Source organism: Pelophylax lessonae (assembly GCF_965119305.1).
Source record: "Pelophylax lessonae genome assembly, chromosome: 3".
Taxonomy (NCBI): domain Eukaryota; kingdom Metazoa; phylum Chordata; class Amphibia; order Anura; family Ranidae; genus Pelophylax; species Pelophylax lessonae.
Window position 1 is genome coordinate 505951808 of NC_138770.1, and position 23745 is coordinate 505975552.

Sequence of the window (23745 nt, forward strand, 5' to 3'; positions counted from 1 at the left end):
AGTGTGCGACGCAGCTGCCCTGGTCCAATTTTTTACACTAGCTTTTGGCACAAGGCCTATTGTCGGATTTAGGAATTATATCGCCATAATTCATTATATTTATCCAGAGGCATAAGTCAACAGCTAAGGCTAATAATTTATTAGACTTTTATCGATTAAATTATTTTCCCTGTCAGTTTGGCTTAACTTTAACAGTCCTGCAATGAAAACGTATGCTTGGAGTGGCATTTATTTTAGTAACTGAAATGGAAGTTAACAATAATGAAAGAAAGGAGGAATGGAAAGTGCATGCTGCTTTACACGTATGTCAGCGATGACACCTTTTCCTCTTCTGCCTTTCAAGTCATGGCATGTAATACCATAGCAATTAACAGCACTTAACAGTACACCAATATTACGTAAAAGTAAAAAAAGTTACAGTGATTGCTGTATGTAAGACCCTGGGCAGTCAGCCCTTACTGGCGTGACTGGTAAAAATCTGCAAGAGCCCAAACTCTTCTTCCTGAGGATTACATCTACTTAAAGTAATTATGAAGTATCATATTTTTATTTTAAATAAAAAACATGTTAGGCCCCTTTCACACAAGGGAGTGCTTTCGGCGGACTCCGTTTATCTCAGCGGGCGATCGATCCGCCAATCCCCCACTGAGCAGGCAGATGGCAGCTGTGTATCCGCGCTGTGTACGGAGACACAGCTGTCAGGTCCCCGCTGTTCTCTATGGGGGAATCGGATGAGAACGGACCGTCTGTCCCTTCTCATCCGATCCCATCCAATCCGCTGGACGGATGGAAAATAGGGTTTCCATCCGTCCAGATTTGACGGATCGGATCGGATGTCAGCGGACATGTCTCCGCTGACATCCGCTGCCCCATAGAGATACATAGGGCATCTGTTCAGATCCGCCTGAAAAACTGACAGGCAGATCTGAACAGTCCGCCTGTGCGAAAGGGGCCTTATACTTACTGTGCAATAGTTTTGTACAGGGCAGCCTAGATCCTCCTCTTCTCGGGTCCCTCTTCGCTGCTCCTGGCCCCTCCCTTTTGTCAAGTGCCCCCACAGCAAGCAGCTTGCTATGGGGGCACCTGAGCTGAGCTGCAGCTCCATGTGTCCATTCAGACACAGAGCTGCCCTTTGCCCATGCCCCCTCTCTCTCCTGATAGGCTAACTGATTTTGTGTGACAACTGTGGGAGCCAATGGCACCACTGCTTTGTCTCAGCCAATCAGGAAGGAGAGTCCCGTGCGGCCGAAAGACTTGTGGACATCACTAGATAGAGAGGGGGTTAAGGTGAGTATTAAGGGATATTAGGGAAAGGCTTAGACGTGGTACATTGGCTCTGAGGAAGAGGCTAAGCCTCGAAACGCGTAAGCCTTTCCAGCTTCAGAGGACGATACACCCTTTGTTTTTGATGCTGATGTCAATACACCCATTTGATATGCTTGTATCAAGAACTCGTTTGTGAGCATTTTTATACCTTTTATCCAATAAAACCTTTTTAGACGATAATGCACTAGGCCGGTGCGCCCTTGTGTTTGTTTTTCGATTTCGATGCTGGGGCAGCTGCTGCACACAGAAGACTTTTTTCTGAATTCATAGAATGTATTAAGATAAAAAAAACTTCTGACTTTACAACCCCTTTAACCACTTAAGGACCAAGTCTATTTCTGACACTTGTTGTTTACCAGATAAATCAAAATTTATTGCTAGAAAATTACTTAGAACCCCCAAAAATTGTATATTTTTTTAGCAAAGACTCTGGAGAATAAAATAGCGGTCATTGCAATATTTTTTGTCACGCGGTATTTACGCAGCGGCCTTTAAATTCCAATTGTTTTTGAAAAAATAAATTTCACTGAATTAAAAAAAAAACTCAACAGTAAAGTTAGCCCAATTTGTTTGCATATTGTGAAAGATGATGTCACACAGTGTTAATAGATACCTAACATGTTACAGTTTAAAATTGCGTACACTCGTGGAATGGCGACAAATCACGATACCTAAAAATTTCCATAAATTTTCCATAAATTTTTTAATGGTTACCAGTTTAGAGCTACAGAGGAGGTCTTTATTATTGCTCTCACTCTGACGATCGCGACAATACTTCACATGTGTGATTTGAACACCGTTTTTATTTGTGAGCGCGACTTACGTATGTGTTTTATTTCGTGCATGAGCTCACAGCGACAAGGGTCCTTTACATTTTTTTTTTTTTTCCTATTTATATTATTATTTTTATTTTTACACTGTTTTAAAAAAAAAAAAAAATCTGATCACTTTTATTGCTGTCACAAGGAATGTAATAAGCAGTGACAGATATTCTTTATTCATTTATGGATTAAAGTATTGAAAACCCTGAAATCTGCATTTTTGAAAACCATTGGCAGCCGAGTAAACCGGAAGTGATGTCGTGACGTCCTGACGTCACTTCCGGGTTACATGATCGGAGCCCGCTCGCTGGGATAACGGCCAAGTGGCTGCTGAGATGCATCGGCTGTTATCTTCTAAAAGCTGACTGCTGGCTCTAAAGCAGTACAACTGCTTCCGTAAGCTGATGTACAGGTACGTTGGTTTGCGGGAAGTGGTTAAAGTGGAACTTTTGTCAGAAAATGAAGTCCTGCTGGATCACTTCAGGCTGGCCCATTTTGCAGGTAGAGTTATGTAAATCAATAAAAAAAAGTGTCTATACTGTTTAAAATCCAGTAATAACCTGATTTGCACATGCTCAGTTGCTCTTCCATTTTAGGCATTTTTAGACACTGCTGAGTTTGTAGAGAGCGGTCTGCTGTAGGCCTTAAAGCGGAATTAAACCCTCCTATCCTTTACAGTCAAGGACGCTGCTTCTATTTAAACTGCAATTGCCATGGTGCTGCACATGATCAATTATGACGTTTGACAGTTTGGTTGAGGACACAAGCAAATGTGACAGTTAGCAATCCCAGCATTCCAGGAATGTAACTGTTTTTTGAAACCATTATACAGTATCAATGGATTTAGTTCCACTTTATGATTTACTGCTGTTTGGGTTCTCTGGGCTCAAGCAAGAAGCACGTTGTTATGGGTAAAGTTCTGCTTTAAGTGTAAGTTCACCTTTACAAAAAAAAAAATAAAAATTAACTAACACCATGCACCCTGCCCACCACCTAGTCCCCACTGTACTTTCCCCACTGTACTTACCTCCCAACCCCACAACCCCCCCTTCCCAGCCCCTACTGTACTTATCTCTCTGGATACTGAGCTGTCAGTGCCCACACAGCTGGCCCAGTGGTCAGGGGACTTGAAATTTCCACTCTTTAGATCAGATCAGAGCAATGCTGATTGATCAGTGCCATCAAAGAGCATCACTGTGATCCACCCCAAAAGAGCTGCAAGGAGAAAAGCAGGTATATAAAATCCCAGGACCACTGGAGCAGCTGCATGGGCACTGACAGCCAAGAATCCACTGGGGACTGAGAAAGGGGGATTCATGATGTTACCTCACCTTTAACCACTTCTGGACCGGAAGGTTTTACCAGGCACTGACAATTGCAGGGTCGTATGACGCTTTACCCAAATAAAATGAATGTCCTTTTTTTCCCACAAATAGAGTTTTCTTTTGGTGGTATTTGATCACCTGTGCGATTTTTATTTTTTGCGCTATAAACAAAAAAATAGCAACAATTCTGAAAAAAAAAAAAAAAAAACAATATTTTTCACATGCTATATAACATTCCCAATAAAAAAAAAAAAAAGTTAAAATCTAATTTTTTCTCCATTTTAGACCAATTTGTATTCTGCTACATATTTTTGGTAAAGAAAATCCCAATAAGCGTATTTTGATTGGTTTGTGCAGAAGTTATACAAACTAGGGACTTTATGTCATTTTTATTTATTTTTTACTGTTAATGGTGGAGATCTGCGTTTAGCAGGACTGCGACAGATTGGACCCCTAACTGACATTGTTGACACTTTTGGGGGGGGACCAGTGACATTACTACAATAATCAGTGCTAAAAATATACACTGTTACTGTAATAATGACACTGGCAGGGAAGGGGGTTAACCCAGGGGCGATCAAAGGGTTAAGTGTGAGCCTAGGGGTTGTTTTCTGACTGTATGGGGGATGGACTTGTGGAATCAACACAGAGACCTGTGATCCTAAATAGGAGGATCACAGGCGCTTTGTGTTCATTCCAGAGAGAACAACAGTCCGCTGTGTTTACAACAGCAGACCATCATTCTCTCTCTACGGGGAGCGATTGCGGGTGCCCGGCGGCAATCGTGGCCACTGGCCCCGTGGATCGGCTTTCCGGCTGCCAAATTGGGGCGCGCCCCCAGGAGCGCTCCCGCGAACCGAGGTACCTATACGTCGGTTCACGTAGCCGAGCCAGCCTGCCGCAGTATGTCTGTGGCGGGCGGTCAGCAAGTGGTTAAACACTTTAACACCTTTAGAGTGGTTCTAAAGGCCATTAGAAGCCATTAGTCTGCAGCTTCCCCCGCAGCCCTCCCTTATACTAACCAATCCCGATCCAGTGATGTGCACGAGAGCAGAAGCTCTCCCGGGTTTCTCACTCCTCATTGGCTGAGACACAGCATCGGGAGCCATTGGCTCCTGCTGCTGTCAATCAACCGAGAGCCATTGGCTCCTGCTGCTGCCAATCACAGCCAGTGAGGAGGGAGGGGGGGCAGGACAGAACTGCCCTCTGTGTATCTCATAGAGCAAGCAGCTTTTTTTTTTTTTATGTGCATGTGTAGGCAGTCTCAATCATGTCTATTGGATGCGATGTCTCTACAGACACAGCCGCTGCTGCCAATTTGACATGCATGTGGGTGTGTGTCCCTGAACTCACAGTGTCACGCTGTCTGCTTTTGGGGACCTACACAAACTTGCACCCACATAGATGTCAAATAGACATGAATGGGACTGCCTGCATGTGGATGCACAGAACACCTATGCATCCTGTGTGGGCAAACACGGCCCTTTGCCCTTTAGTATGTCCATGTAAACAAGGCCTTATGTTAACTTAAACCTGAAGAAGATAACATCATTATCTGAGTCTATGTGCATGCAATATTTTCTCTGTTTTACCTTAAGGAAACTAAAATCAAAAAAGGGAGGAAACAGACTAAATTATAACATCTTGAAGCATTATGATTGACATGCAAACGTGAATTATGTGTATGTTTAACTGCTGCTGAAAGCAATGAGCTCTCAGTGAACCCTTCTTTCTTCAAATAATAGGCTACTTCTGTCATTTTGATTGCCACTGAATAGCAAAAACCAACAATATAAAATGATGTAATGTACAAACAAAATAAAATGATGTAAAAGCCACCCATCCTGACCGCCTTATTTTGTTGTGTATATAAACATTTCTCAACCCTGTATCTTTTCTGATCTGGACCCCATTAGACATAGAGGGGGATAATATAATAAGTACAGCCAGATGGTTGGTTAATCTGTTAATACATGGGTTCCCTTTTCCCCATTTCCCTTTACCAACAGAGAGATGATTTCTTATGTCTTTCCTTCTGCCAACAGTTGAGGGGGTTAAATATTTAACCACGTGAATACTAGCCTGAATATACCTTTTCATTATCAGGCCAATTTAAAATGTAGAAAAAAACAACCCTTTCCCTTACTTTCTGTTATAAAACATAGCAAATAATGCCAGGGCAGTATGAACATCCCTGAAATAACCCATTTTTAGAAAGTAGACACTCCAGGGATCTCAATTTTTTGACACAATGTTTTGAAAATGAAGAAACTGCTGTTATTGAGGTGGTTAACACATGGAGCTTGGTAATGGTGTACTAAATACAGCAGCATCATAGGTCTTACACAAAGGGAGGAGGTGAAGGGGTTAACCTCCCTGGCGGTATGATTCTGTCAGGAATTACATACCAAAAGCAGTATAATTCTTTTCATGGAAATTTGGCGTTATGTATTATAGGCCTACAATTCTTAGTAATTACTGACTTAAACCTGACCAAAACAAGACTCTGGTAGACATCCCAGATGTGATAAATTTGAAACACAAACGCATGAATTATAATCGAATCAATAATATAATTTTATTATATAATATACAGGTCCTTCTCAAAAAATTAGCATATTGTGATAAAGTTCATTATTTTCTGTAATGTACTGATAAACATTAGACTTTCATATATTTTAGATTCATTACACACAACTGAAGTAGTGCAAGCCTTTTATTGTTTTAATATTGATGATTTTGGCATACAGCTCATGAAATCCCAAAATTCCTATCTCAAAAAATTAGCATATCATGAAAAGGTTCTCTAAATGAGCTATTAACCTAATCATCTGAATCAACTAATTAACTCTAAACACCTGCAAAAGATTCCTGAGGCTTTTAAAAACTCCCAGCCTGGTTCATTACTCAAAACCGCAATCATGAGTAAGACTGCCGACCTGACTGCTGTCCAGAAGGCCATCATTGACACCCTCAAGCAAGAGGGTAAGACACAGAAAGAAATTTCTGAACGAATAGGCTGTGCCCAGAGTGCTGTATCAAGGCACCTCAGTGGGAAATCTGTGGGAAGGAAAAAGTGTGGCAGAAAACGCTGCACAACGAGAAGAGGTGACCGGACCCTGAGGAAGATTGTGGAGAAGGACCGATTCCAGACCTTAGGGGACCTGAGGAAGCAGTGGACTGAGTCTGGAGTAGAAACATCTAGAGCCACCGTGTACAGGCGTGTGCAGGAAATGGGCTACAGGTGCCGCATTTCCCAGGTCAAGCCCCTTTTGAACCAGAAACAGCGGCAGAAGCGCCTGACCTGGGCTACAGAGAAGCAGCACTGGACTGTTGCTCAGTGGTCCAAAGTACTTTTTTCGGATGAAAGCAAATTTTGCATGTCATTCGGAAATCAAGGTGCCAGAGTCTGGAGGAAGACTGGGGAGAGGGAAATGCCAAAATGCCTGAAGTCCAGTGTCAAGTACCCACAGTCAGTGATGGTCTGGGGTGCCATGTCAGCTGCTGGTGTTGGTCCACTGTGTTCGATCAAGGGCAGGGTCAATGCAGCTAGCCATCAGGACATTTTGGAGCACTTCATGCTTCCATCTACTGAAAAGCTTTATGGAGATGAAGATTTCATTTTTCAGCACGACCTGGCTCCTGCTCACAGTGCCAAAACCACTGGTAAATGGTTTACTGACCATGGTATTACTGTGCTCAATTGGCCTGCCAACTCTCCTGACCTGAACCCCATAGAGAATCTGTGGGATGTTGTGAAGAGAAAGTTGAGAGATGCAAGACCCAACACTCTGGATGAGCTTAAGGCCGCTATCGAAGCATCATGGGCCTCCATAACACCTCAGCAGTGCCACAGGCTGATTGCCTCCATGCCACGCCACATTGAAGCAGTCATTTCTGCAAAAGGATTCCCGACCAAGTATTGAGTGCATAACTGAACATAATTATTTGAAGGTTGACTTTTTTTGTATTAAAAACACTTTTTTTATTGGTCGGATGAAATATGCTAATTTTTTGAGATAGGAATTTGGGGTTTTCATGAGCTGTATGCCAAAATAATCAATATTAAAACAATAAAAGGCTTGCACTACTTCAGTTGTGTGTAATGAAACTAAAATATATGAAAGTCTAATGTTTATCAGTACATTACAGAAAATAATGAACTTTATCACAATATGCTAATTTTTTGAGAAGGACCTGTATATAATAAAATTATATTATTGATTCGATTATAATTCATGCGTTATATATTATATATATATGTGTGTGTATGTATATATATATATATATATATATATATATATATATATATATATATATATATATATATATATATAACGCATGAATTATGATCGAATCAATAATATAATTTTTTATATATATATATATGTGTATATAGGTATATATATATATATATATATATATATATATGTGTGTGTGCATATATATATATATGCATATAATATATATAATATAAAATGTGTAATGTGTTTGTGTTTTGTGCAACTTTTTTTTTTTTTTTTAATTTCCCTCCCTAGTTCCCCTCCCATGCAGCATTGCTGCTGCAGGGAACGGAACTAGGAAGTCATCACACCGACGGAGACCGACGGAGAGCGGCGGGGATCTCGGCTGGCAGTCACAGCAATGAGAGATCATCGCTGGATCGCCAGGAGAAGAGAACACCGCTGCGCTCTCTGCACATCCACCCCGAGCGTGACTCAGGGTTATCGATCCTGGTATGAAAAATCAACCCCGAGTCACGCTCGGGGTTACCGCCAGGGAGGTTAATGAACAAGGTCACATACAGTGGGAGGATGGAGATGAAGAGGTTAATGTTCAGATCGCAGGATAAAGCCTGGTACACACAGGAGTTTTTTTTTTTTTTTTTTCTCCCTTCAACCCAGCGGGCTGAAAAAAAAAATGAGGAGCTTGCGAGGAGCTTGCTGTACTAACATTGCATTGCATCTCCCCGCTGAGCTATTGTGTTCTGACAGGGTGATCGACCCCCCCCCAGCACACACCAGTCCGCGCTAATATTGGCTGTGAGCGCTGATCAAATTCCAGTCTGCACCTGGTTTTTCAACAGAAGCCAAACGTTCTGTTGAACTGATCAATACCAGTTGATATTCTGCATGTGCGTACCAGCCTTAAAGTGTTACTAAACCCAGGACCCTGCATTCACTATATCTGGTCTCCCACAGTATAGAGAACTTGCCAATGCAACTATTTTATTAAATATAAACTGCTGACTACCTTTTCTCATCAGCAGTATATAGCAGTCTTGTGACTTCTATCAGTGTCCAGCCGAGCACTGGTTAAAGCTTGTAGGAGGAGTTTTCATTCTCTTCTGACTGTCCTATTAGGCTGCATGACCCTTGACCCTCTGTCTGGACAGTGTTGATTGGCCCTGTGCCGATCCCATGCACCCTCCAAAAAATAAAATAAAACTCTCACATTAAACTGAGCATGTGCAGAGTGCTTCCCAAGGCTTCTCTACTATCAAGAGATGGATTGGGAACTGTGGAAGAAGGGAGGATCAGAGAAGACAGGAGCAAACAGTCTTTTTACACAATGGGCAGGATTAACCCCTTAGGTTAAACAGTGAGTATAACAAGAATGCTTTATTGCATATACAGACTAATTTTACTGTTGTGGGCTTAGTAACACTTTAGGGGAGGCGAGGTCACTAGAAGCAAGCTGGAGCTGAGATATACAGAGCAGAAGGGGGAGTGTCAGTAACAGGTGTGACCAGAAATGTGTGCACTGCCACAAAGACTATCAGGCACAAGTAAAATGTAGAATAATATAATTTATTTAAAATTAGAGCGCTACCAGCAGGTGAACCCTTTCCTGACAGTATCCCCCTCTAAGGAGCGACCTCTGGGAGCTCCAACCAGCCATAGCTGATGGGAGTCCATAAATGATAAAATATACCCAGTTGCTGCATATGTCCACAGGGAAAATGTCTTATAGGCCAAAGGAGTGCCGGGTTCTAAATAAGATGCCCTGCTTCCGGGATCCAACACCGCCTGGGTCTGGAGACTTATTTTACGCTGGGGTTAGGCAACTGGCTAGGTATCCTGTTGGCCAGATTCTTAGAGACATATGACATTTGATCCCTCAAGACAGTAGGCATCCCACAAACTTAGCCCTGGGGTCATGTGACAACACTGGAACTCTGACACTAGAATGTCTGGTAACAACCGTGTAGCTTGCCTGGTTTCCAGGACTTGTTCTGCACATTAACAGCCATCTAGGCTTCCACAAGGAACTGGTTACCTGATGCACCTGGAGTTGTGGCAATCTCATCTGGGTCGTGGCAAGGCACAAATGGTACTCTGCCACTCCCCTGGAGCTCACCACTACCAAAGTCGTGAAGGAAAACGTAGCTACTAATTGTGAAGGATATGTCTGGATCACCAGGCTTTGGCACCATCGGAGCAACACACTGTAAGAGGGACCTAACTGAGGCAACTGAAAAAGAATCTCAGGCAAAACAGGTAACCCATACAAGGTACATGAAGACTCAGAGGTGTCAGACCCAACGGCAGATGGAATCCTAACCTTTGCAGGACCATCCAGCTTAGCAGCAGGCATAGAGTCAATAAAAGCTAGCTGGACAGTAGGCACAAAGTCAGTAGAACCCGGCTAGGCGATGACTGATTGCATGAGATTATGTCAGCTTCTGGCTGCTGAGGCACACCCGCTGGTGGAAACCAGAACTGCAACCTATAGATCTGGGAGCCACAGTGCCACCAGCAGGTGAACCCTTTCCTGACAGGGAGGCTGAGAGGTCAAAAACAATCCAACAATAAAACACTGTTCCTGAATTTGCTGCTGTTTGTGCTCTGGAATTAATGACTGATCATTCATTCATTAGTTCTTCCTTCCTCTGTTGTAAGAGGAAGGGGAGGGCCCTCCAATGTAAACAGTAGTATTTGTGTATAAGTAAAAATAGAATTGCATACCAGCCTGTAAGAAGATAAAGCTGCATGCACAAACAAAATAAAATAACAATGTGAGAAAAATGTGCTGCGCTATCTAAAACTTCAAACCCACCTCAAAACAAACAAATGATGAATTATGGCAAAAAATATTATAATTAAAGTGCTGACACAATAAATATATGTATCATTCAAATAAAGACATCACAAATATAATACATACCATGTGGTAACAAATCATGACAAAGTGACAAATCTTGAATGTGCAACAATTCAATTGTGATCAGAGGTGCTCGACCAGAAGAAAGCCTACACCATCCCCCAAAGGGCAAATGCTCACCTCCACTAATTGATTCCCACTGCAAAGGTCAAACTCGCATATTAGTCATGCATCAGGACCTAGTAGCAACTGTGACCAAAAGCCAGGTGTTACCATCTTCACTAGATCAGCCTGTGTCTTATATACCTCAAAGTAATGTGGAACCACAAAGCCCAGCAGCTTTACCGCCTCAAATAGTCACACATATTGGAGAAGGATGTGTCTTTCAAACTCAAAGTAGAGAAAACAGATCATAGTGCTCACTGCTATTAAACACTTATTAAAAACTTAAATTGCACCCATATATGTATGACAAATATAGTGCTCCTCGCTATTCTCAGGTCATGTCCTGGAGGAGAAAGACAAAAATCACAATAGAAAACTCAGGTCACAAACGTGTTTTCAATCCAGGATTGCTGAGCACTATGATCTGTTTTTTCTACTTTGAGTTTGAAAGGCATTCCCTTTTCTTGGATATGTGACTATTTGGGGCAGTAAAGCGGCGTGGCTTTGAAGTTCTACAGAGTTATTACTCTGAGCTATAGAGGACACAGGCTGCTCTAGTTAAGACAGACTTATGGTCACAGTTCCTCTTGGGTCTTGGTGACTGACTAATATGTAATTTTGGCAAATGTAGTAGTGGTCAACTAGTGGAGGTGCGCATTTGCCCTTTTGGGGGTTGGTGGGGGCTTTTTTTCTGGTGGAGCATATCTGATCACAATTGCAAAGTAGAATTATTGCACATTCAATATTTTTTACTTTTTGGGACTTTGGCATAGTTTGTTACCACATGATAATTACATGATAATGTGTAATTTTTAATAACATTCAATTACATAACATGATTTGTGTCGCAATTGTATACGCTATAATGTTTTTTTCTTTATTTGCTATTTTTTTTTGCCACAAAAGTGGAGTTACCCTTTAAGCTTCAGTTTGATATACGACATTCTATAGTGGCATTGCAAGCAATATACAGGGCATAATAGGCCTGTATAAGCACTTAAAGAATCCTAAAGTTGTGTATAATGGTGGTATTAGCGCATTGTGGTCATGAAAGGCAACACAGCTTGTTGTAGAATGGTTTACCATGACTGGTAACATGCTGACAATAATTACATTGCTTTGCTGGCATTGTTAATATGGGAAGAATGTCTCTACTGGATCTTGCAACACAGTTTGTCTCTGCATCTGGTATCAAAACACTGCTACTGTAACATATCACAGCTGTGACTTCTGTTACATGGCAGTACTGTTGTTCTAGTGACATTTAAAAAAAAAAAATGTTGTAGTATGGCTCTGGCTGTAATTAGTATAATTTTATAAAGATTACGCATTCGCTTGTTACTGCTCATCTGGTCTTGATGCTGAGTACAAGATCAGTGTGCATCTAAACCACTTCACATTATATCACTCACATTAATCACAACCCCTCATCCCCATAAATATCAAAAGTGATATGGTTCAGAAATATTTAGACAGCATGAAGGTAAATAGAGCACCTGGACCAGATGGCACCCACCCATGGATCCTAAAAGAATTGAGATCTATCATTTCAAAGTCATTGTTTCTGATTTTTACGGACTCTTTAACGACTGGAATAGTACCACTGGACTGGCGTAGGGCCAATGTGGTGACTATATTTAAAAAGGGATCAAAGTCTTTACCAAGAAACTATAGACCTGTTAGTTTACCGGCTATAGTTGGGAAGATAGATGAGTTCTTGCTGGAAAAAAACATTTTAAGCAACATTTTTAGCAACAGGCAGCATGGATTCATGAAAGACAGAAGTTGTCAGACAAATGTGATTTCTTTTTAAGAAGTAAGTCAGTAAAACCTTGGAGCAAGAAGTGGCTGTCGAGGTGGTATACTTGGATTTTGCAAAAGTGTTTGACACAGTTCCTCACACACGGACAATGTGTAAGTCTACAGGCTTGGAAAAATCAGTTTGTAAATGGATAGAAAACTGTTTAAAAGATCGAATTCAGAGAGTAGTGGTTAATAATTTGTATCCAGAATGGACTAGGGTTGTTAGTGGTAAACCACGAGGTACAGTGTTGGGATCCTTAGTTTTTAATATCTTTATAAATTATATAGGGTCTGGGAATAAAAGTAGCATTTCAGTTTTTGCAGATGACACCAAGCCATGCAGCGGAATACCATCCTTACAGGATGTTTCCAACTTACAAGCCGACCTCAATGCATTGTTTAATTGGGCAACTATGTGGCAAATGAGGTTTCATTTTGATAAAGGTAAAGTTATTCACTTTGGGGCTGAGCATATGCATGTATCATACATACTAGGAGGAGTACAGCTGGGGAAATCGATGGTCGAGAAGGATCTGGGTGTTCTGGTAGATCATAAGCCTAATAATAGAATGCAATGCCATGCTGCGGTTTCCAAAGCAAAGTCCTTTCTTGTATTAAGAGAGGTATAGACTCCAGAGAGAGAAATAATTTTGCCCCTGTACAAATCATTATAAGACCTCAACTGGAATATGCAGTTCAGTCTTGGGCACCAACTATTGGGGAACTTTAGAAAGTGCACAGAAGGGCATACGAAGCATGGAGGAGCCCAGCTATGAGGAAAGATTTATACTGTATCATTTTTTCTTTTTTCCTTTTATTGGGTGAACTAGATCAGGGGTGTCAAACTAAATTTCATTGTGAGCCGCATCAACATTATGGTTGCCTTCAAAGGCCCTTCAACCTGTATCTGTAAGACTAGATAACCAGAGAAACCCATTCCCCCTTACATCAGATGTCACATGTGAACTAGATGGACGTGTGTCTTTTTTCAACCAGACAAACAATGTATCTATGTATACATAAAATAAAAGTTAGGCATACACCTGATTGGTCTATTAACCCTGAAAAAAAAAAAACGTGTTACTGGCTATTTTAACATTACATCCTTTGCAGTATCTTAACTCTTGTAGTAAAACCAAGGTCCTGCCTGTGCCTTTTTACTTCAGTATATTTAGGCCTAGCCTTGCTCATTAAAATTGTTCTTCTGTTGTCCAGTTTTTGACCACTAAATTACATGTGGTCTCTTAATTCCTATACTAAAATACCTTCCTGTACTCTAGTACAGTGTTACTCAACTCCGGTCCTCAGGGCACACTAACAGGCCAGGTTTGCAAGAAAACTGAAATACATTGCAGGTGATATAATTTGCTGCTCAGTGATTGCAGTATACTAGTCTGCATCTCCCCAAGGTAATACTTAAAATCTGGCCTGTTAGTGTGCCCTGAGGACCGAAGTTGAGAAAAACTGCTCTAGTACATCTTGGCCTATTATCCCTGATTAAATACCCTAAAACTCGGCAGTCTCCTAATTATTATAGTAAACCCCTGTATGTACTCTTTCTCCAGTAAATTTCAAGCAATTCTCCTTCATTAAAGATGCCCTGCTGCTAGCCAACTTTACAAGCTGTATCATCTGGGGTCTCTTAATTCTTAATGGGAGCTTGATAGAAATTGGCCAGCAGCAGTTTTGCATCACTAAAAGCAAGGGCAACCACAGTGAACTACTGGCCAATTTCTATCTGCCAGTTAAAGCGGGCCTATTACCATTTGACAAAAGAAAAACATGTCGCTGCTAAAGTTACCTAAAAAAAAGCCTTTTTCTTCAAACTGAAATGAATCCGAATGGGGTGTTACTAATGATTGTAAGCCAAGCTATTTCTAAAACAAAAAAAAAAACAATTTTTAGAGCCAAATATGTTCCATAGTGATATCTACATCTACAGCTTTAAGGCATGCATTTTCATTGTTGCCCTTGAAGGGGAATGACTCTCTCCCTGCAGTATGGTGTATTTTTTTTTTTTTATTGGTACATGTCCAACATGGCACTGCCCAGTTTCCTACATTTTTGACAGCAGTTTGCCTATTAGCCCTACAAATATCCAGGGTTTAACAACAAGATACACCAAAACTCCACTAACTGAAACAGGGCAGGATAGCCTATTACACTATATAGCCCTATCACTAAAAAAATGCAATATAACACCACTTCTAAAATCTATTTATAAATGAAGCATGCAAAGAGTGAAGATTTGTAATGATTGATCCCACTTCCCTAGATGTGGATTTCCTAAAACTTGCTCATTTGGTTAACATTCATATCTGGACTATCATGGCAGCTGTTCTGGTTTGTAAGAATAAGGCTGGCGATACATTAACCATTTTACCGCTGAGTACCGTAGTACTACTGCGGCAAAGTGGCTCGTTATCGTCTGACGACGTAGTACTACGTCATCAGACACTCCCCTTGTGGGCGGCGCTCGCGCGCCGCCGGAGGCTCGCTCCCGCTGTTTTCAGTCACAGCGGGAGTCGGGCCAGGGGAGGAGCAGCGGCGATCGCCTCTGCTCTTCCCCGATCGTCGGGGATCTAGTGTGGAGATCCGCCCGCTGTGTTTACTTACACGGATCTCTGAAGTGACAGGCAGGGTCAGATTGCAGGGTTCAGCATAGCTGAACCCTGGATCTGTCCTTGTGTCACTCAGTCACCCCCCCCCCCACACGTCAGTAAGCACCAGGCATACATTAACCCCTCCCTCTCCAATAAAATTAACCCCTTCCCTGCCAGTGTGATTTTTACAGTAACAGTGCATATATATAGCACTGATTACTGCAGTAATGTCACTGGTACCCCCAAAAGTGTCAAAAATGTCAGTCAAGGGTCCGATCTGTCCGCCGCAATGTCGCAGTCCCGCAAAAAAAATCACAGATCGCCGCCATTACGCGTTAAAAAAAAAAACACCAAAAATGACAGAAATCTTTCCCTTTGTTAGTAAACGCAATAACTTTTGCGCAAAAAAATCAAAATACGCTTATTGTGAATTTTTTTACCAAACATAGGTAGCAGAAAACAAATTGGCCAAAAATTTTAAAAAATTTTGATTTTTACATTTTTTTGGGGGGAATTTCATATAAAAAAATGTGAAAAATATTGTTGCTTTTTCAAAATGTACGCTTTTTTTGTTTATAGCGCAAAAAGTATAAATCGCACAGGTGATCAAATACCACCAAAAGAAAGCTCTGTTTGTGGGAAAAAAAGGACATAAATTTCGTTTGGGTATGGCGTCGCACGACCGCGCAATTGTCAGTTAAAGTCGCACATCGCCGAATCGCAAAAAGTGGCCCAGACGTAAGACAGCAAAATGCTCTAGTGGTAAAGTGGTTAATCTATTTTTTTTTTTCTTTCAACCCACTGATTGAAAAAAAAAAAGACCAGATTTCCCCATCCACACATTTAAGGTGGATGGGGGAATCATTTGTGCTGTGCTATTGTGTTCTGGCAACGGGGAACCTTCACCACTGTCAGAATACAAAGATCAGTGCTACCGACTCTGATCATTTGGGAAAAACCTGACTAGGTGGTTGTACACAATTCGATAGATAGATAGATAGATAAACTTGTGTACAACCAGCCTTCTCATACATAGATAAAAATTGCAATCCAATTATAGCCATCCTTACCTCTGTGAATATAGATGTGTCAAAAAATGTAAAAGGTTCCCCTGACCTAGCACTGCTCAACCTGAATAGCAATCAAATTCCCCTACCAATGCTATAGGTAGTAATCCACATACTTCTGGTTGCCAGGCTTTCTATTATGAAATTGAGAACCCTGTCACCCAACATTACTCAATGTGATCAATATGACCCAAACACATCACACCTATGAACTTCTCACAGTAATAGACAGGTGATCGCTGGTACGAGAAATTAACACATGGTCTAAATGGTCTAAATGATATGACATAATTGTTAGCTGATTACACATTGAGCCAAAATAACAGTTATCATGTGTTACTCTAATGCAGGGGTCTTCAAACTATGGCCCTCCAGTTGTTCAGGAACTACAACTCCCATCCTGCCTAGTCATGTCTGTGAATGCCAGAGTTTTACAATGGCTTATGGGACATGTAGTTCCACAACAGTTGGAGGGCCGTAATTTGAGGATCCCTGCTCTAATGTACATGTTTTACACTCTATAGTCTCTTTTTACTCACCTGATTGGATGGAATAAGTTTGTAGTTTGCACTTAGTTAAAGTTCCTACCCTATTATATATTTGTTGGTAAACCAACCTCTGTAATCATATATTTTTCCATACAACCAATACATTATATATATTTTTCATACAACCAAGCTACTGTGTATCGTCTTGTTTTGTATACGAAAATGTCCAATAAAAAATTACAACATGGAAAAAAAATTGTAAAAGTTAAAAATCTCCTGTATGCATGGATATGTTTAGAAATTAGCACAAATAAATAAAATTTGATTTGAAGCTGAAAGTCATGCATTAAATGCCCATGCTAAAAACAGACTGTGTACATGTGTTATTCATACTTTTTGTTTTTCTATTAACTAGCTAACTGCATTTGTGTTTTTAATATATATCGAATTATAAGGTGACTTGAAACCATTTTAAGATACAAGTAAGCATTAATGTGTTTATTACACTGCAATCTATTAAAATCCCAGCTGTACACATTCAGCGGCATGCTGTCATATTATAAATCCAGTTTTGAAGATACATCAAGAGAATAAAGTCCTTAATCCATGGTTAATAATGTTTAGAGAATTGGGATGTAAAATAATAACTAACATTTATGCGCAATAGGATAGGGATGGGCAGCCTCTGCATTCCAGTTCTGACCTGTGTCTACTTTCCATTCTATCTGCCTATCCCTGTTAGAAAACATTAAATTCACTGCAATACATTTTATACTGAGTTCGTTGTTTCTAACTAAATCTTGACCTTTAGGTTCGAATGTTTAACCTTGATCTATGGAGAAAAAGACTACAATACGGTAAAGGGGATTAAATGAACAGACAGCCCTTGAAAGCGTAGCCATCCATGTAATGGACGATCCAACTATTTTAAACATGATCATTGTCTGGTCATAGTCTGGTGTCCTCACAGGTTAAAGAGCACATCCATTAGTTTTAGTTTTCAAAGGAACAAAAGGGTGTAGGATGTGTTGAGGAAATGATGAGATGTTTAGAAAAAGGAAAAAGTGACTCCTCTTTTTAAGCCATTTACTCATTTCCTCCCCTGTATGCCAAACAGTTAGAGAATCCAAAAACGAATATTTTGTGGGTGACCACCGGAGTGGATATCCTGTACTGAGGCACAGTCTGTTAGAGCACTAGACTCACAAGTGAGTTTTTTACCCACAATTTACAGGCAGCTACACATCATTTCCATGTATCCTATCTATCCTAATCTATATATAATGTATACTGTATAGTCCAAGGATCAGATCTAACTTACTACTATTTCAATTTACTATTTAGGATCTACAGAGGTAACAATGTCTGTGTGTTTGTGCTTGATAATTTTGTGTAGAATGACTGACTTTATTGGCTGACAGTAGGTATCCCAACAACATATAAAACGTCATTCATCTATGCCAATGATGCAGAAATCAATACCGATATGTAGTAATGAACAATAGCCTAAATTGAACTGAATTGCACATCAGGTGAAGAGAAGTCTGTCAGTTGGTCTGATAATTTGTTTAAAAGCTCTCAGATTCCTTTATGCATTACCTAAGAATATTATCTGCAAAATATTTTCTAAATCCTTAATCAGTTGTATACACCATGGCAAACAAAGGTGTTATGGCCCATGACCATTATGCTGTATTTTTCCAATCATGTGCAGATTTAGCCCCGGTTCACACTTGTGCGTGTGCGGGGTTCGCATGTAATGTCGGAGCGCACTGCTCCGACATTACATGCGACCGGCTGTGCGGTGCGAGTCTAGCCATACACTTTGTATGGCTAAATTCGCACCGCAGCCGCACCAAACACGCACAGGGACCCTTTTTTCTAGCCGCATCAGGATCGGATCGCACAGCGGTTCACACTTGTGCGATCCGATCCTGTGCGAACTGCACGATCGCACTGCGATATGCGATCAAACTGGAGGTGTCGTTAAGATTACATTGACACCCCCAGCGTATCGCATATGGCAGTGTGAACTGCCGGGGGTGCGTGTGCGATGCGGGATCAGGCTGCGAATTCGCAGCATTCCCGCACTCGCATAAGTGTGAACCAGCCCTTAGCCACCTATTTTTTTACTTATGTCAAATTTATTTATCTGAATTTTGGTAAGTGGCAATGCCAATGTCAGAATTAACCACTTGCCACTTGGGTCAATTCTGACATTTCTCACAAACATGTAAAAATCAGCATTTTTTGCTAGAAAGTTATTTAGGGCCCCCAGACATTGTATTTTTTTGAAAGCAAAGATCCTGGAGAATAAAATGGTGGCTGTGGCAATGTTTTATGTCACATGATTCAGCACCAGTTTATCAGATGCAGATTTTCAGAAAAAAATACACTTTAATGAATTTATTGCACACAAACACAATATAATACACAATTATTAGTAACATATAAAAAATTAGATACGTAATATGTCACGCTTTAAAACACCTGTCGTATGGATACAGTTCTACAACATTATACTCCTACAAAAAGTTTTTTTGACAAATGGCAACTCTTTCTAGAGCAAGAACTTACGGACGCGGACATCCAATACTTTATGAAACCTTTCAGAAATACGGACTGGTACCTAAAGGCGGAAATAACACGAACTTTGGAAAAATTAAGGATAAGTGTTCCGTAAGTCCGACCATCACTATCATTCTTTTTTCAAAACTGATTTATTCTCTGTCTATGTTTTAGGCCTTATATATATATATATATATATATATATATATATATATATAGAGTGGCGATGGACTAATATTCTAGGATACATATGAGAATAGCCATCTCTAGTAGTAATAGTAGATAAAAAAAAAAAAGAAAAAATTAAAATCAATCAAATGGACCAGCCTATGTTAGGATGTTGAGAAATTATATTTTCCCTTTGTATTATTTTATTTCATCCCCCCCCCCCTTTTTTTTTATTATTATTTTATTATTTTCTTTTTTCTACCCTAGAGTATAGAATATAGATTTTGATATTGTGACCATTATTTTTCCTTTTCATGTTTGTACGATTTGTTGATTATAAAAAATTAATAAAAAGAGATTAAAAAAAAAAAAAAACGCCTGTCAACTGGCGACAAACTATGGCACATTAAATTATCCAAAGGGGCCGCTTTAAAAGCCTATACAGGTTATCAGTTTAAATATAAACTCTACGTCTCTCCCTAGAAACATTGCTCTCACTCTGATATTTGCGGCGATACCTCACGTGTGGTGTGGGCACTGTTTATACAGTATATGCATGCGGGACCAACATGCATCTGTGGGTATCAATGGGGGACGGGGCCTTCAAACTTTTTTTTTAATTTACTTATCAATTTTATTGAAATCGATTTTTTACACTGTTTCAACCTTATTGATATCACAAGGGATGAACAACATTTTTTCTGATAGCATGGGCAGTGATGGGCACTCTTCATTGAGAGATCAGGGGCCTAATAGGCCCCAGGATTCTCCTCTGCCCTCCAAAGTAGCTGATCAAAATGAGATTGGTTTGATCAATGTTTTTTACTAGTCGGTAACTACTGTAGCTGCTTACGTCACAGGAGGTGGAGGAGCAGATCATGGCTCCATTGTCAGCCACGATCCTGGCATAAACGTTTCCCAACAAGAACATATACTTACGTGCTTTGGTTGTGAAGCAGGGAAAGTAATTCTACAGGGAATACATTAACTCAATAAGTGAATCATTAATGCTATCTAGGAAACAATGCAGTTGATTTTTAAAGCTGGCCACACTGTGCAAATTTTAGCAGGTTCCTGATGAATCAACCAAAATCTGATCATTGGGTGGTCCTTTTGGCACCACTCTATCCGAAATCTTTCCCAAGAAAAATTGAAGAAGTTGGCAGAAAAGTAACAGCTAAATAGCTCCTTCACATAAGGACAGTTTGGGCATTCTGCTAGCTGGCAAAGGCAGCTGCCAGAATACAATAGTCGTAACACAGGATTCCTCCATCCATTCTGTTCAGCATGGATGGAGGAATCTGTTCGATTTTTTTGTTCAGCCCAAAATGTATGGCCAGCTCTACTCAATCCTTTAGAAACATGGTGGTTAGAGATCTATTCCATAAGCCAGTTCAAAGAACAATCAGTTAAAAGCTGTTCTCAGAGTTGGTGCTATGGCTTCCAGCACCATGCACATTGTTATTTCCGTAGGAGCTTCTTATTGAGGTCATCTAGCCATCACTAACATTATTAACAAGATCTGACAGACTGAGAATGGAAAACTGGAGTAAGTATTGGGAACCTTATAGAGATGGGGGTAATCAGAATAATTATAAATAGTGGTAAAAGATGTCTGTGCTTTTTTATTCATTGCTTTCCATTTCATGTTTTTAGTTTTAACTTTATTTTGTTTCCACTGAATTTAATTTGGAAAATTATGCTTCAAACTGTATGTAGGAATGTTACTGTTAAAATGGGGCCAGTTCTCACCAATGGCTTTTCCAAGTTTTTACATGCCAACAGTGACTCGTACAGTATGCTTTCTGCTTCTCAAATACACTGCTATGGTGAAAGAAGCCAGACATGATTTCAAACAATAGCTTGTCAGCATTAGTGGACCCAAAACCCTAACTGGAAGACATTTAGGTTGTTAAAGAATTATGTGTCATATGCATGTTTTGTTCTTTTTTTAATAAAATATTTTTTTTCACTTTTTTTTTTTTTAAATCTTAATGCTGCTAATCTTTTCCAGCCTGTCTCAGCCACTTGCTGTTTATATGTACTTACTGCAGAGTAAGGTACCCATCATTGTTCTAGACTGACTTCCTGGTAGTGCCAGGAGATCACTGCTGTGGGCAGTATCTGGTGTCAATGGAAGGAATGTTTCTACACTAAGTAGCAGCCAGCAGGACATAGCACACACATTAGAGGTAAGGTAGGTCCGGGTGCTGTATCTACAACAACAGCAGATATAAAGCCCAACTCCAGGCACAGCAAAAAATACCACAGCAGTGGGGCCCCTTCACCGCAAGGGTTAAATGCTCATCACAGCTGGGGGTCCATGAATAAAGAGTAATATTTACCTTACTCCTCACTCCAACTGGGCAATCAGTCCTGGAAAGGCTCCTCTCTAAAATGCCCCCAGCCACGGTTACATGTCTACCTCTGTCACATACAATGCAAGGTTATAGTGTTACTAAACCAGGGCCCTGTATTTACTATATCTGATTTCCCACAGTACACCAAACATGGGAATGCAATAGTTTTAGTAAATATAAACTGCTAAATTCCTTTTTTCATCAGAAGTTACAGCAGTCTTGTGACTTCTATCGGTGTCTGGTTAAAGCTTGTAGGAGGAGTTTTCATTCTCCTCTGACTGTCCTATGAGGCTACAGGACCCCTGATCCTCTATCTGTACAGTGCTGATTGGCCTTGTGCTGATCACATGCACCCTCCCTAAAAAAAACTTTCTAGCATTACACACCAAAATGAGCTTATGCAGCTTGCCCCCGAGGCTCTTTTCTATCAGGAGATGGTTTGGGGACAGTAGAAGAAAGGGAGGATCAGAGAAGACAGGATCAAACAACCTTTTTTGCACAATGTAGAGGATTAACCCCTTAGGTTCTACAGTTAGTATAACAAGCATGCTTTACTGAATAAAACAGACTGATTTTACTGTTGTGGATTTAGTAACATTTTAAAGTCCTGCATTGTACATGATCGGTTCAGAGGCCAGAGCTTCGGAATGAAGAGGATAGTGGAAAAGCCTGCCAGAGCAGGGGTTAGAGTAAGTAACACTGTCTGTTTGTGTATCCCCTAGACATAAGTGGAATTTAACTGTTACAGTGTGGGGTGAAGCACTACAAGGGTAGATGTATCATGTGCAGAGTTGGACTCTAATGCTGAATACACACTATACAACTTTAGATTTACCTTCAATTATGTACTGCTGAGGGCCTGCCTGATTGCATACAATTTGAAAGTGTTTAGGTTTAACCTCATATTATAAAGTTTTGGTAAATCTAAAGGAAAAAAATCTAAAGAAAATTGTATAGTGTGTATCCAGCTTAAAGCGGAGTTCCGGGCACAAAATTAACCTTTTTTTTGTGCCCATCCGCTTGGTCTCCTTCACCTGAAAAGGAATTGGATAGTTAGGTATATATTTTTTTTTTTACTCACCTTGTAATTGTAGATAGAAAATACTCACCTATTCTCCACTTCCTCCCTCTGTGCCGCGGCTCTGCCGTCACTTCCTGGCTTGCAATGATTCCTGGGAGCTGAACGTCATCGCTCCCAGGAATCAATGCGACGGCACCGGCCCCGCTCGTCACTTCCGGGGCGCCGCACCGGAAGTGACGAGAGGGGCCGGTGCAGGCGCATTCTGGGAGAAGAAGACACGGAAGAGGACGCAGAAGAGGATTGCGCCGGCTTCAGCTGCCCACAACAGAGATGGCAACGCTGGAGAATAAATTTTATAAGTGAGTATTTCTTCTTGCAGGTAAGTGCGAACCGGGACAGATCAGAGGCTAGCCATTGTGGAATGTACTAGCCCTGACTGTCCCGGGGGTATGTTTATTGAAAAAAAGTTTTCGTGCCCGGAACTCCGCTTTAACCACTTTACGTCCAGCCGCTGCAGATGTACTGCGGTAGGCTGGCTGACGCAGGCAAACCCCCGTACATGTACGGCGCTCGCCTGGGAGGAGCTAGGGGGCAATCCTGCCCCGGCTTGTCAGCGGGGAAGCTGGCGCGAGTGTCAGGCAGCTCCGATTGCCGTCTGACACCGGCGGTCTCTCGCCACTGACAGAGAAGGATGGACGGCTGATGTAAACACAGCCATCTGTCATTCTCCCTGAAATGATCACAGAGACTCTGCAATTCTGCTATATAGGATCGCATGTCTCTATGGTCATCTCACAAGCCCAACCCCCCCCCCCCCCCCCCCAGTAAGAATCACTCCCCTAGGCTTACATTTAACCCCTTGATCACCCATAGTATTAACCCCTTCCCTGCCAATGGCATTATTACAGTAACAGTGCATATTTTTA

General features: G+C 40.9%; 1 protein-coding gene across 2 annotated transcripts in view; it reads right to left on the bottom strand.

The window, feature by feature from the left end:
* The window catches only part of LTBP1 (latent transforming growth factor beta binding protein 1), a 513632-nt gene that overhangs the window by 257293 nt on the left and 232594 nt on the right, over positions 1–23745 (bottom strand). The window lies entirely within an intron of this gene.